Here is a 15188-nt window from a genome sequence, read left to right as displayed (position 1 = left end):
GGATTTGCAATTGAAAAGAATAATCTGGTGCGATTTACACAACAATTTGCACGTGCGACAACCTTTGTGGTTGCCATAAAAGCTACCTGTGAAACTCTTTATCGGCTTAGCTGAGCTTGCGTTCCTATTTCTTGCCTCGCTATTAATTGTTTTGTATTGCTGTCAACGCGTGTAAACGTTTGAACGATCTGCTAATTAATTGTGACTGGCGTTATGAATTCATTGAAAAGAAGTGTGTAAAGAATTAATTTGGAAGAAATTTGATTGTAAGAGGTTGAAAGTTCTCTCCCAGTGGTTCAAACAATTTATCTACGAGTATTTACATTTAAAAAAATTATTAATGTATTTCGCGTTTATTAATGCACTTAATAATTAAACGGTTTGTATTCTTAAGCATTTAGTCTTTTGTTGATAAACTTGAAATCATTATTTGCTGGTCGAAATCAATGCGAAATTTCTATGTATAGGAACAGTTGTTTTTACTTAGTTCCGTCTCAGCAGGCGAAATATAATAGAAAATCGAGGTGTACTTCCGAAAGGCCCCATCACCCCAGGACAACCAAACTTCGGATTTATAGTAATTGAGGGGCGAGAAATCGAATGAGACCATTTTCAGAACTGGCAAATAAACCGTTCTCGAGATATACAGGGTATTCTAAAAGTGCGGAAACCCACTATTATCTTGATAAGAACGCATTTTCACGGAAAATGACTAACCTAACCTGGGTTAGGGTTAGGGTTAGGGTTAGGTTAGTCAGTGGAAATGCGTTCTTATCAAGATAATAGGAGGTTTCCGCACTTTTAGAATACCCTGTATATCTCGAGAACGGTTTATTTGCCAGTTCTGAAAATGGTCTCATTCGATTTCTCGTCCCTCAATTACTATAAATCCGAAGTTTGGTTGTCCTGGGGTGATGGGGCCTTTCGGAAGTATACCCAGAAAATCGTTAGAGCCCTCATAATATTGCATTCCTCAAAAATATACAATAGTAGTTTTAAGATTTTTTGTAGAATGAAAATACGTAGGTAAAATATGTAGGCGTTTAGTCGCCCGGCATGCAGTTCAAATACATACTATATATAGAAGTTTCCGAATTGCGGTATGATAGGTGTTTGGGACAGGGATCGTCTGTTGTCAGTCCCACTGACGAGTCTGATAGACGATCATCCCAAGACGGAGGAACGCTTTTTCTCCCTTCTCCGACAAATACTAACACGAGCAGAAAGAGCTAAGATCGATGCATACACGATTCAGGCCCCTCTCTATTCGAAAAGTATCGGCAAAAATAAATAGATCTATTACGTGTATACACATAATAATTAATTTAGGTGAAAATTATGGTGTAAACCACTACTCAGGTAGTAATACAAAATTGACAAGACGCGATCGTTCTCGAATATTTAAAGAAATTGCGTATGGAAATAAAAGTGCAAGTGAAGTAACTACCATATATAATAGAATTTTAGATTTGCCAGTAGACCACACGTCGTGTGCAACAAATATTGCAATGAGATAAAAGATCAAAATGGACGAAAAAAGGTATTAAAACTATCACTTATGGAGAAGCACAAACGTTTTTGATTAGAATTCTCAGGTAATCATATGTGTGAGGAGTGGAAAAATATTATATTTTCTGATGAAAAGAAATTTAATTTAGACAGGCCAGACGGATGTAAATATTATTGGCACGATTTACGCATAAAAGATCTGTTTCAATGAGTAGAAATTTCAGCGTAGGAAGTAGATGGGCTACTTTTAGTAACACCTCAAAAACACCAATTTGTAAAATTTCTACAAACATGATTTCTGAAAAATATATCGATTTATTAGAAGATTGTTTAATTCCATTTATTGAAAAATATCATAACGATAATGGTATTTTTCAACAAGATAACGCAGCGGTGCACTTTTCTAAAAAGTCACTTGAATGCTTTCGACAAAAAGATTTGCCACTAGTAAAGTGGCGAACTCGCTCTCCCGATTTGAAACCAATTGAAAATTTGTGGGGAATTTTATCAAAAGCCATGTATAAAAACGAAAAACAATATAACAACACAAATCAACTAGAACAGGCAATTAGATTAGAGTGAAGTAAAATTCATATTATTGTATATGCTACGGTACAAAAATTAATTTCTAGTATGAAGAATCGAATATTCGAGGTGATTAAGCATAATGGTGGTAGTACAAGTTATTAATATTCTAAAATATATGTTTTTCGTAATGATTTAATATAATGCTTTTGTACCAATTTCGTTACTTTTTTGTACGTTAAATTATTATGTATAGTTTATAACAAATATATAGCGATTGGGTTATTTCTTTGCACATATTTTCCTTGTTTAATCAACCTTAACCATTTCGCAACCATCCATTACTTGAACAGGGTGTTCTTTTAAGCATGCTAGGAGTTTAAATTAAAAAAAATATTACAATAGTTAAGCTTTTCAGCATAAATGTTTTTTTATTGTAAAAATAAATATCTGACATTAAGTTTTGAATACGATTTCGGTCATATATCCTTCACGGCTATTCTTCACAAATCAAATTCTGTCTGTCCAGTTTTGTATTACTTTTTCAAATACGTGTGGCTGTATATTCTCCTAATAACATTGGCTTCTAGGTCGTTAATTGTTGATGGGTTAGTTAAGTACATAGCGTGAGATTTTACATAGCCCCATAGAAAGTAATCCAGAGGTGTTAGGTCAGACGATCTACTAGGCCAGCCGAATGATTTTAACATGTCGATAGTTTCAGTAGCAGTATGGCACGTTGGGATAAGTTTCCGAATGGCCCCACCAAACTTGAAAACTCCGATTCGGTATATAACCTAAATTAACTACTAGAAACCGATTAAAATTGATTTCAGAGCTGAATCTCGTACCGTTTTTGAGATATTGTGGTAAGAGATTTTTATACAATTTTGGGACTAGGTATGCGCTATTCGATACTGAGCATGCGCTATTCAATACTGCGCATACACAAAACCTAACCTAACCTACCCTTACCACGATATCTCGAAAACGGTGAGACATACAGCTCTGAAACCAACTTTAATCGGTTTCTTGTAGTCAATTTAGGTTATATACCGAACCTGAGTTCTCAATTTTGATGGAAACACTGTTGAAACCACATCTCATCTAGATCAACATAACCTATAAAAATCGCGAAGTCGTCTATACCGCAGTTCACTAGAGTCCATAACTGCGACGCGCAGGTTGGAAGATGGTGGGGGAACGCAGCGAGCTCTCTGCTAATCGCTTTCCACTTCGTTTGGAAGTATCGCCAATCAGGACGAAGATGCGCACTGGAGAACCGCGAAGAACGAAAACTGGTCTTTTCGCAGTTATGGACTCTGGTGAACTGCGGTATATATGTTTGGGGAATCGACGAACGATTTTCGAAATAAATTTTCACTATTCTGAAGCGTTCTTCAAGTGTGAGTCTATTCATAACTAGTATAATGATTTGTCAGATACTAACAAACAAAAATTAAGAATACAGAACATATAATGAAATATGCTTTTACCGTTATTCTTTCTCAAAGTTCTATCAAAAAAAATAAATAAATAAATAAAAAACCCCCTATATTATTGAATTATTTAAGACTTTTCATTAAAAACAGTAGTGTTCTTATACAAATTTTGTCCACTGTATCTTGAATCTGATTTCGCCGTCGACGTATCACGTTCTTCCCAACGAGTCGAGAAGAATACTATAGGTAGGTGATTCTAGTAAGCGAAAACATTCGAGGCTTCCCCGTGACCCGTCGTCGTTAACCCAGTTAGTCTTGCCATTCTAGTGCACGCACTCGTTACAGGCTCCGCCACGTTTATTCCATACTCGAAGACTGATTGCAAGATAATCGGAAAGCGGCTCTGCTTCATGGAATTGTAATGGACCGAATTGGAACATGACAGAGATGAGGAGAAACATAGAAGAGCCTAACGTGATCTTTGGTCAGAATCAATAATTTCTTCATCGAATACATTTTTTTGAATGTTTTAATTCATTCAGATATATTCTCTGCGAGTTAGGTCACTTTGGATGATCCATGACATTTCAAGACAAACTTCCATTAAGCCATTTGCTTGCTTTAATGAATCAGAGGGGAAAAGAGATGGAAAATAGCATTCATCTTCTAGGTAGATTAATAATCAAGCTGTCAGATATAGAAGTGAATTCCATTTTGATAAAACTATACGATAACCACGCTAGTTCGTGCAATATTTCATTCCCGTCTCCTCTGGGAATTGTCTAATGAAGAACTCAATAATGCAGAACGTTTGCTACCCTATTTTTGATAGCGAATGTTTTTCACTCTGCTTGGTTGGCTTTAGAAAATTTGATGGATTTGTTAACCCAGTTATTTATATTAAAAAGTTCTTTGATTTGGAGGTGAATATTATTTCATTTTGCCAGGTGAAATTTTTTTGCTTGAACAAACTTCTGAACTTTTACATTGATAAAATGTATGGCATGAACGTCAGTATTTAAAGCAAACCACGCATATATTCGCATAAATATTGAATACCGATCGTGTTCAATTCCTAAAGTACATCGATGTTATTGTTGTTCATCAATGGTTACGTTATCTCTGTGGAGTTGAAAAATTTATAGCTGTCCAAACTTTGTTAGAACCATTATACGTAGTTCATCAATATCTCAATCTCTATGTATGCTCAATTTAAAAAAAACATCGAAATGATTGTTAATGTATATTCACTGAAAAGTTTGTAATCAATTAATGTACATTAACGCCGTTTACTAATCGGCCTCTCAACTTCCTGATTTTCTGGGTCATACGGGGTGAGTCAGCTAATCTGGTGTTATAAATCAATATCCCAGGAACTAGACTCAAAAAAAGAGATTCGATAAAACTTTACAATGAATAAAGACTTTATTATTAGTCGCGTCAGCAGTGGTGTCGGTTCTCATTCCAGTTCTTATGAATTCCTACTTGAAAAGAAGGAAATGGCTATAACAGAAGAGATATTATTTGGGTAGGTTCAGATCTAACATAAGTTCAAAATGACCAAGTTTCATCTACTATTTTTATAATATTTTATTATGTCTATCACTCATAATTTCAAGTATATGAATATTTCTAATTATGTAGGTATAGCAAGAAATTCTTAATTCATAATATCGGTAATGGATTCTCATGAAAAAATGAACCATCATTCTTATACAGTAGGGATGTGTGGGTACCCGATATTAGGGGCTCGGGCGGGCGTCCGATACATGCGTACAGTCGGTAGTCCGACTATTTCGGATTCGGTCGGGTACAGTCGGGCAGATTCGGACGAGCTCCCGCAACTCGCGGCCCAACTCTCATGTGCTTGTTAATACATACTTGCAATAAGCATGTGCAAAATCTGTTTTATATGGAATTTTAGAAATAAGATAGGGTATACTTTCGAAAGGCCCCATCACCCCAGGACAACCAAACTTCGGATTTATAGTAACTGAGGGACAAGAAATCGAATGAGACCAATTTCAGAACTGGCAAATAAACCGTTCTCGAGATATACAGGGTATTCTAAAAGTGCGGAAACCCACTATTATCTTGATAAGAACGCATTTAGACGGAAAATGACTAACCTAACCTAGGTTAGGGTTAGGGTTAGGGTTAGGTTAGTCAGTGGAAATGCGTTCTTATCAAGATAATAGGGGGTTTCGGCACTTTTGGAATACCCTGTATATCTCGAGAACGGTTTATTTGCCAGTTCTGAAAATGGTCTCATTCGATTTCTCGTCCCTCAATTACTATAAATTCGAAGTTTGGCTGTCCTGGGGTGGTGGGGCCTTTCGGAAGTTTCCCCCATGCATGTATCGGACGCCTGCCTGATGTTTTCCGAACCGACCCGACCCGAATAGTTGGGCCGCACATCACTATTATACAGACAACTTGTCCCCACTGAAAATAAAATAAAGGAAGAACCGGATGTAGTAAAGAATTAGATTATACTCGGTAAGTTCTTTGCTCGTTTAATTTAATTCTGAAACACAAAGGAGAAGGAATGGGAGTTATAGGGGTGGCGGAAGCCCTACAGCAATGAGAACCAAATCATTAAACCTTGTATAAGTATCACGGTAATTCACGTTTCCTTCTCGAAGGCATTAAGACGGTTTGCTCGTTACATCCGCGACAGAGGAGGACGATTGAACGAAACAGGCGGACATTTAATTATGAACAGTCGTGTAGGAGGAACTGAGGAATAAGTGTGAGCTTAGGTGACCGAGTATGCCGTCATCTTCTCGTCATTCCCTCGCGACAATTACGTCGTCACGTAATCAGTTCAACGAAACAGAAAGAAAGATGATATCCATGCTGACCATGATAATTATTTCATTTTCAGTGACCGTGAAGATAACGGAACCTCCACATGGTTATGCCTATAATAATAAAAAGGAATATAATATTGAATTTAAGGATATTTTTAGAGTATACAGGACATCCGATAAGAACCAATAAATTTATTAAATTTATGTAGATGTAATACTTGAAGCCAGTACTAAAGTACTCTTACTTATGTCCTCAAAGTGACCAACTGCTTGCTAGTTGTCCATCTACCCTCTGTATACTGCGTACTGTAAATAATTCAACTCAATTGTAATAGCAACCTGCGCAGATTCCTATGACAAATTGATGTGCAGCTGCATGGAATATATCTCTCGAGTGTGTTGCATTGATCTCAGCTGCAAAGATGGTATGCAATCCTCTATTCGTACAATATGTATATTCCCATAATATTGGTGCGACGTACTGCACGATACAGAATTCGAAAGCTTTATTGAGTCTCTAAAGATCTTGGAATGTGAGGAAAATGAGGAAGTAACGTTTAGATGACTCGTAGATTCGCGAATTATGTGAGAATGCGTTATAAGTAGGTTAACGTTCTATAACACAGATTAGAATTAAGTCGGCTCGTTTATTTTGTAAAACCGTATGGAATTGTTTCTGTAACCATTGTGTAATAATCTTGAACCTCTCTGAAGAGTCAATGAACTTGATTGAAAGCACACCTGTTAACGCCAACATTTTAACTGGACGCTATTGTTGATGATTCCTTGATGACTGTGGGTATGGGAAGATGGGAGTTTTATACTTCACTCTGCATTTAGGAAGTAGTTAATAATATTAGCATACCGTTGTACATTTCGATGCAACGTAGGGTTTTCAATTTGATTTCAATCTTTGGAGAGACTAGGGAGAGCCTAGGGGGACATTATTTCTCGCATTTTCTTTTTAATTGAAAAATCTCGGTTACCTGAGTGTGTACAGTATGTAAATGTATTAAGATCTATAGATTAGATAGCGAGTCTCTAGCTCTCACGAGAATAGTATTTAATTAAAATATCATCTGATGGAGTGTACTTAATTAATGAACAACGACGCCTAGATGAATCGTGACTGAAATTATTAAAATATTCATAAATGAAAGCTATTTTTATGATTGAAAGCCCGCAGATATGAAGTGCCAATATCGTACGATTTGACGTAAAATCATACGGGCAGATGGTTATTTGTATGTACGACGAACACTGACCATCACCATCTTTGGTAAGGGCGGTGATTTGCGAGTCGAGGAACGCTTCCGGAACAGCGAGCATACGAATTCGTTCGACTGATGATAAGCGACTATTGTCGGCTCCCGGATTGAAAAGGGAAATCTGGCTGAATGGTCTTCGTGAATGGAATGAAGTAGTTCTAATAAATCACTTTGTCGCCGTTTTTCATTCTCGTATGAGAATAACTGTATAACTGTAACAATGTTAATTTTGAGTTGTATATGAAATTTATACACGATGAGTCAGATAAAGTGTTACAAACTATTATCTCGGAAACTGTAGCAACTATCGAGCTAATTTTTTTTTTAATTAAATGCTACGAAATGCTTGATTATGTGGTGTATACAAAATTTTTCTAAAGCGGCTATCATGGAGTCAGAACAAACCTACGTTATCTGTTTTAAATGAGATACTATACTAATTTCTTTCTTTCCTTTTTGTTTGTATTTAAATAGCTTTTATCAAACTAGATAACATTTACTTGAACCATCTTTTGATATTCGTAATAGTTAACGATTTATGGCAAAGGGAATGTTGAAGGAGCAAATAAGGAAAATTAACACAGACGTACTTTACTTTAAAATTCATTTTATTAATGTAAACATGTATTTATTCGTTTCAGCTGACAAGCATTTTGTATTCGAGTTTTCATATGTTCTTTTGTGATAATTCAAGTTTCCATTACTTTATCCTTTAACTACTCCTATAAGAAAAAATCGAATGCAAAATGCTTGTAAGTCGGTACCTGCAATAATGTTGTCCAATACACAATATTATAACAGTTATAATATTAAAAAAAAAAAAAAAAAAAAAAGAACACATGTTCAATATTTAATCAAATGAATTTTAACATAAAATACGTCTGTTTCATTTTCCTTGGACGCCGCATATGAAGGATATCAAAAAATGGTTCAAGTAAATGTTATTCAATTTGATAAAAGTTATTTAAATAAAAAAGATTAGGTATAGCTTTCCATTTAAGAAGGACGACGTCAGTTTATTCTGATCTTATGGTAGCCAGTTTAGAAAAATTTTATTATACACCACACAATCAAGCACTTCGTACTATTTAATTTAAAAAAAGAATTAGGTGAATAGCTGTTATAGTTTCCGAGATAATAGTTTGTACCACTTTACCTGATTTACCCTATAGTATTATGTACAGAATCGAGCATGATAGACCTTTCTAGAAAATATTGCGAGAAGCCTTTTTCCCTTTTAGACTATAAAAATAGCACACTCTGCCTAACCATATACACATGTAAAGTAAATTAGTGGATCTTCTTTTTCCATGATTTCATTACTCCAATTCTAAAGGCTGTGGTTGTCGTGTTAGGACGCACACGTGATATTTTTCACACAAGGGTAGCTGTCGCGTGCAGAAACCACTTTGTAATATTTCATTCATTTTTGGATAATTAAACCCTTGCCACATAATGACGAGACACACTCGTGACGCACCTTATAGTTCTAATGTGACAAAACTGAACCGTACCTGTGTTATAATAGAATTTGAAGTATAATTTCAGTTAGAATTTACACAGCCGAGAATCTCTAAATATAATATATGCACAATATTTCGAATTATTTAATTTGCATCAACATTACAGCAATGAGTAGTTAGCTTTGGTGAAAATGGTGAAAAAAAAGTACAGCAAAGGTTTAATAATGTCCATGTATCCTTTGACAAAATTATTCTAGTGATAATTATTTTACGAGTTTAGTTTGCTCTAGAAACACAAAATTTGAAAGAAAAGAGCGATAATTGTATTAAATTATACACAAAGACTCGAATAATCCATTTGCTTTTAAATATTGGAATACTGAATCCGTTAACTGACGCGATTCTACATAATTATTGTCATTTAAGATCGAGGTAGATTTCTATTCGAGGAACAATTATCACTCTTCGTTAACCGGGCTATTAAAAATGTACAGTGTCGGTAAAACGCGAAGTATTCCATAAATCCTCGAGATAACGAGAGAAGAACGAAGGGACTTGCTTCCACCGGAAATTCTAATGATTTCACATTTTCTGTTCCTACCGAAGGGAAAGAAACGCCGCAGACACGCATCTTGAAAGCCGAGTTCACGCAGATGTATTAAAACGTCCAGGTGTTAACTAAAATGTGCAGAAGAGAATTGTAATTCAGAACTGTATATAAAACTACAGTTTATAAATACTTAAATAAAATAAAATATATTTTACTATCATTTTGAGATACACGGATTTACCTCATGGTAAATCTCAAATTATTCTCAACATAGTGATCCAAATATCAGCTGGTTGGAATAACTGTTCCTGGAATGCCTTGAATCATTCACAGGCCACATTCATCGGTCCCAAGGGGGATCTTCATTCATCCAGCTGCTTCAAACGTAACGGTTACAATACTAGACTTAAAAGGGTATATTTCAAATTTGACTTGCAATGGCTCATTCGATAGCTTATGAAGAAAAAATAGTCTGTGCCAAGTCTTCAACCCTATATCTTATCTGGGAAGGTACTAATGGGCAAAAATGTCAAATCACGTTTTTTGGTCAATTTTTCCTATGTTTGTGATGAAAAATTCCGAAAAATATCAGAGATACTTCTATTTACATATGATGCACATACAACAGGAGCTTCGCAGATTTTTAAGTTGAAAATCCAAAATGTAAAAAATTGAAAACACCCCAAAAATGCTGAAAAATGGCAATTTTGTATTGAAGGAGTCGCAGATCTGAATTCATACTTTTTTTTATAAGTGTATATCATTGATACTATTATTCTCAATTTTTGTGACATTTTTTGTTCGGGTACGCCATAGTTAAAAAAATAAATGAAAACTGATTTTTCCGCCATTTTTGCATGTCATAGTTACTCATACGCCAAAGTTTTGTCTGCTCTTTATCAAATAAGTGTGTTATAATATGTTGAATGTTTTTACGTACAGTGAAACAGAATAGGAATTAAAGAAACTAAATAAATCGGATTGATTGAAAGTACGTTAAAAATTTCTATTTTCTTTTTCAACTACGCACCTGAACAAAAAATAAACACTTAAATAAAACATCAAACACTAAATAAAAGAATATACACTTATCACCATATTTTTTAGCATTTTTGGGGGATTTTGATTTTTGACAGCTTGGGCTTTCAATTAAAAAATCTGCAAACCTCCTATAATATGTGCCATATAGATAGAAATGTTTCTGATTTTTTTCAGAATTTTTCATCCACAAACATAGGAAAAATGTACTGAAAAACCGTGATTTTACATTTTTGCCCATTATTACCTCCCAAGATGAGATACAGAACTATTTTTTCTTCATAAACTATCGAATGAGCCATTGCAAGTCAAATTTGGTTTAGTAGCACTTTTTACTATCTTATCCGGCTATACTATACCCTTTGCCTGGGCGCAGCACCCTGCAACCGCAAAAGCGTTCGTTTCTCCGACTAACGCAACTAAACGACATGCTTATCCTTGAGACTGATGCTGAAACTCGTAGACCGAGAAGGAACCGCGTGGAACCGTTTCCAGGCTTGAACCAGGGTCAGGAATCTATAGCAAGCGATGACGCGAAGTCGTTCCGCGTTGTGTGCTTTCTTTTCAATTCGCACGGCCAGACCGGTGATGCAAGAGGACCACAAAGTCGAGGCAGATTTCACGATCGATTCGAATTACCCGTTCGAGCCGTACCACGCAGCTTAACGTCTAATTCAACCCCATCATCCCCTATCCCTCATCCCCCTAGAATCACGGTTTTTTCCCTCGATGGTGTTGCACACCCCTTTCGACGCTGCAAGAAGCTGCGAGCGGGTTTTCGAGAGCATATTATGCAGATACCACTGAAAACACGGCTGCGACACCGTCTCTCTATATAATACATACGTACGCGATGATTATACGTTTGATGCCCCTAGTTTTCAACGCAGATGTTACGTGCTAGCTGGTTTTTCCGGGCTATAGTATAAATACTGTTCTCTGCTCGCAAGAAGTCCCGCTGGACGGCACAGGGGCAAGAGGGGGATACTACGCACACATCAACTGATCCCCTAGTTTAACATGAGTCTAATTAGTAGATGTAATCGCTTCGACCAGTCATATGTCACGACTGAAAGTACGTGTGAGCTGAGGTGGGGCACAACCAATCAGATTGCGTTATTCGCATGCAACTTCTTGTGATTGGTGAGCAGTACGTCTCAATTGTTCGAAGGATTTGTGTACATACATACATACTCGTTTTGTATAGTCTATTTCATAGAATTATTCTGCGAAAAATTTGTATCCATATTACAAAATAATTAAATAAAAAACAAAAGAGAAATTCAATTTTCACTGCTTTCAAAAGAAAAATAGTGTTCATGAACATAATCCATCATCGGAATTACTGTTATCCTTTTTCCCGCCTTCTGTTCAAAAAATTTTTTCGCCATTTTGAACCGCCATCAATCACCGCCAATGGGAAATACTGATACATGGCAAAGGTTACGCAGAATATTTCCGGGTAGAAATAAAATCGAGCAACTTCGAGGACACCATGTGCATCGGATCAGTAACGTACATCCATCGGTGCATATATATATATATATTATATTGTTTATTTTCAACGGAGGCAAAACGTACAGGATGCACGACGTGTATTTACCGCGGATAACGGAACTACGCCGATACTTGAACGTTCCTTATTGCTCGAACGAACGAGAAAACGGGACGGAGACACGCATATGAAGAAAAAGAAACAAGGAAGTACCCGTACGGTATCGTCATCCGGCTGAACAAACCTTCGAAAGGATTTCTTTAGATGGAAGATTACAGCACAGACGGTAAAAGTAAAATCACATTCGTTGACTCACAAGTATCGAATAATAACGAATGCTCGCTGTAGCATACTGGTCGATTGTTTTCGACGGATAACGGTAATCGATAAAAAGCCATGGGTTTGAGTTGATCTATCTGGGAAATTGCATCGTTGAGAGCTTACATCTCGATATCTCGAACGGTTTTGAAGGCAATCAGATCCAAGTTCGATTCGAGTAATTAGCGAGGTTATACTCCCAACGAGCCTTGTATTTCCCGCTTTCAAAGGTTTCGATTGAAAATTATAATTGTACAATCGAAACTTTGTTTGATGTAATATAACACGTAAAGTTTCAAAATCGTCCTTCCGGAAACGGGAGCAAACAGAAAAAAGGTTTCAAAGAAACATTTAAAGTGTCCAACAATATGGCTGACGCTTTCAACGGGTATGAAAGACTTTTTTAAATTAAGAATTCTCTGAAAGTTGGAATAGGAACTAGTATAAACAAGTCTTCGGAGTTTCGCCAGCTTTAAAAAAGTTTAATCAGTCGCTGCAGAATATTCGAGAAAAATTTTAATAAGTCTCTTCCGTTCCCTCCACACCTGCTTTCATTTCCGGATGAAGATCATCCGCCATCTTTCAATACCTAAAAGTATCCAACTTTTAAAAAGCTATTAAACAATTTATGTTATTAAATTGATTTATTATTTTTTTTTTTATTTTGTATTTAAAAAGATAACCTAACCTCAAATGGACATAACTGCAAATCGCAACTTTTCACTAAAAATACTTGGATTCATTCTTTGCTATAAATTACGGCCAGCTTTCAAGCAATGTTACCGTAACTGCATACAAAACGATAACACAGTTACCTTTGCTCGCATTTCAAGGTATAAAATTTCCATCAATTTAACCAGTTACGATTCAACGTTTTAAAGTACTATAACGTTACCGTTGATTCAACGATATCCGTCTTCTCTGCAGAGTAAGAATAGAAATGCAAACACAACCAGAGTCCGGTAATTAACGGCAGAAGTATTAACACAAAAAAATTCAACGCCGTGGGTTAGATTTAATTAATAACCATCGAACGTAGCCCGTGGTGGCAGTCTACCGAGTCGTTGGAGTGCATTTTCTAAATTAATTTCCGTCCGACTTGAGACCATGTTTTCTGTCCGTGATATTTCCAACGATTTCCGGCGACGAGGGAACTTGATGGCCCTTCATGTGTTCCTAAAGCGATTTTTATCGTTGGAACCGAATGGTACCGGATCGATACAAAATCACAAAGGTCAGATGAAATTCCTGAACAAAGAACTACACGCTATACAAGTAGTAATTTTTTAAATTCTAGGAATTTTAATTTTATTAATCCCTAATTGGTAGTGAATTAATAATGAAACATTAGTATTCCCCTGCAGCAACATGTTATTCCTGTTCTAGTAATGTAATTTTTCAATGTCGAGATTCAATTAGAACGGACCAAATCGATCCCGATATCATCTTTATAAAAAGAACGAAACCGGTTTCTGCAAATTCTGTTAGGTAGTGCGCTGTGTATTTCTTGCTAACAATCACAGAAACAGTTTACACTCGTTGGCCGATTTACTAGGAAGGAATAATTCATGCCAGAAAAAGTACGACCACAAAGATACTTTTTTATCACCCTAATATAATCAACAGTCGCATGGACATTAAACGATGTTTACGACATAATTCAGTTTTTATTATATTTTGCGTCTCAAAAATGTTCCTGCTTATTTTAAGTGATTTACATCGTCGCGTCGTAACCAAGCTACGATCATTAAACAAATGTGAAGGATGATGTATTCGCAAGATCATATTCATGGACATTTTGATACACATTACGCATGACGCCACTTCGGTTTCATTTATACTGTTACAAGCTAGAAAATTTCTATTCTGGTTGAAGAATGAATTGATGAAATTTAATTATACTTCAATTTTACAAATTTTAACAAATTGTCGTGTCTTCGCGGAGCGTTACCATCATAGAAATTTCGATCGATGATAATCATTCATTCATAACCCATCTCTTCGGGAACCCAAGACGCTCGAGAGAGAGAGGGGGACGGTTATAAACAAGAGGAATGGCGTGTTAGACACGTTAATTTAATGTAAAGTATTTTATACCCCAATTAAACTCGTTCGTATGTAACCGAGATTCAATCAAGTTACAACGCATCGATTGAAACCACATTGTAACACCAGGCAGTATATAATTGTAAAAATAGTTAAAAGCCAGTCTTCTACGCGTGAAACGAGAAATCATGGATCCCGCTTTGTTTCTATCAATTAACCGAGTCCTGTTGCGCGACTAATCAGAATACTGGCACGCACGAAAAACCCTTCACTGTGGGCCACCGGTTGCGCAAAAAGTTCGCTATGGAGGATGTCGTCTGTTAAAAACAATTGGGTATGATTTAAGACGAAAACGGGGTCATGTAGATCTGAGTGGAACGAGAGAATCGACGGTGTATGGTACGCGTGTACCGAGATACTTCGATCGACGTATTAAAAGGGTTGTTGGCCAGGCTAGCGAGATTTATGATTATAAATGAAAAAAGAATCCGAATGGGAACGCTTACCCCAGATAACTGGATTCGACACTATTCTTCTCGGCTGTCGCTCGTAAACAGGTATCCCGGGTTCAAGTCATGAAATGTCACAAAGGCGCGAAACCATACCTCCCACGATACTTCCAGCACGAACTCTGCTGAGCGACTGTTGCGTCCCGGTCCCGGTTTGTTCACGATTCCCCTGCACGCCGGCTCGCGCTTCTCCGCGCGTAAACGTCAATGCG

The 15188-nt window shown here is 36.5% G+C and overlaps 1 protein-coding gene and 1 long non-coding RNA gene across 4 annotated transcripts in view; one reads left to right on the top strand and one right to left on the bottom strand.

The window, feature by feature from the left end:
- The window catches only part of LOC117609840 (uncharacterized), a 26447-nt gene extending 11259 nt beyond the window's left edge, over positions 1-15188 (bottom strand). The window contains exon 1 of one of the 2 annotated variants that reach the window (XR_004582691.2): positions 14974-15188. The gene's annotated coding sequence lies outside the window, so the exon portion shown is untranslated. The remainder of the gene's footprint in view (positions 1-14973) is intronic. The other variant, XM_034336562.2, reaches the window with a different exon arrangement.
- On the top strand, positions 3800-14977 carry LOC117609881 (uncharacterized). 2 transcript variants are annotated; one of them, XR_013062221.1, is made up of 4 exons: positions 3800-10561; positions 10786-13016; positions 13100-13254; positions 13349-14977. It is a non-coding gene; the product is annotated as an uncharacterized LOC117609881 (long non-coding RNA). The 2 variants fall into 2 exon arrangements; XR_004582705.2 differs by having other exon boundaries at positions 13100-14977.

This window comes from Osmia lignaria, chromosome 5, assembly GCF_051020975.1.
Source record: "Osmia lignaria lignaria isolate PbOS001 chromosome 5, iyOsmLign1, whole genome shotgun sequence".
Taxonomy (NCBI): domain Eukaryota; kingdom Metazoa; phylum Arthropoda; class Insecta; order Hymenoptera; family Megachilidae; genus Osmia; species Osmia lignaria.
Note: the sequence above shows the minus strand (reverse complement) of the source record. Positions and strands in the feature narration are given on the sequence as shown.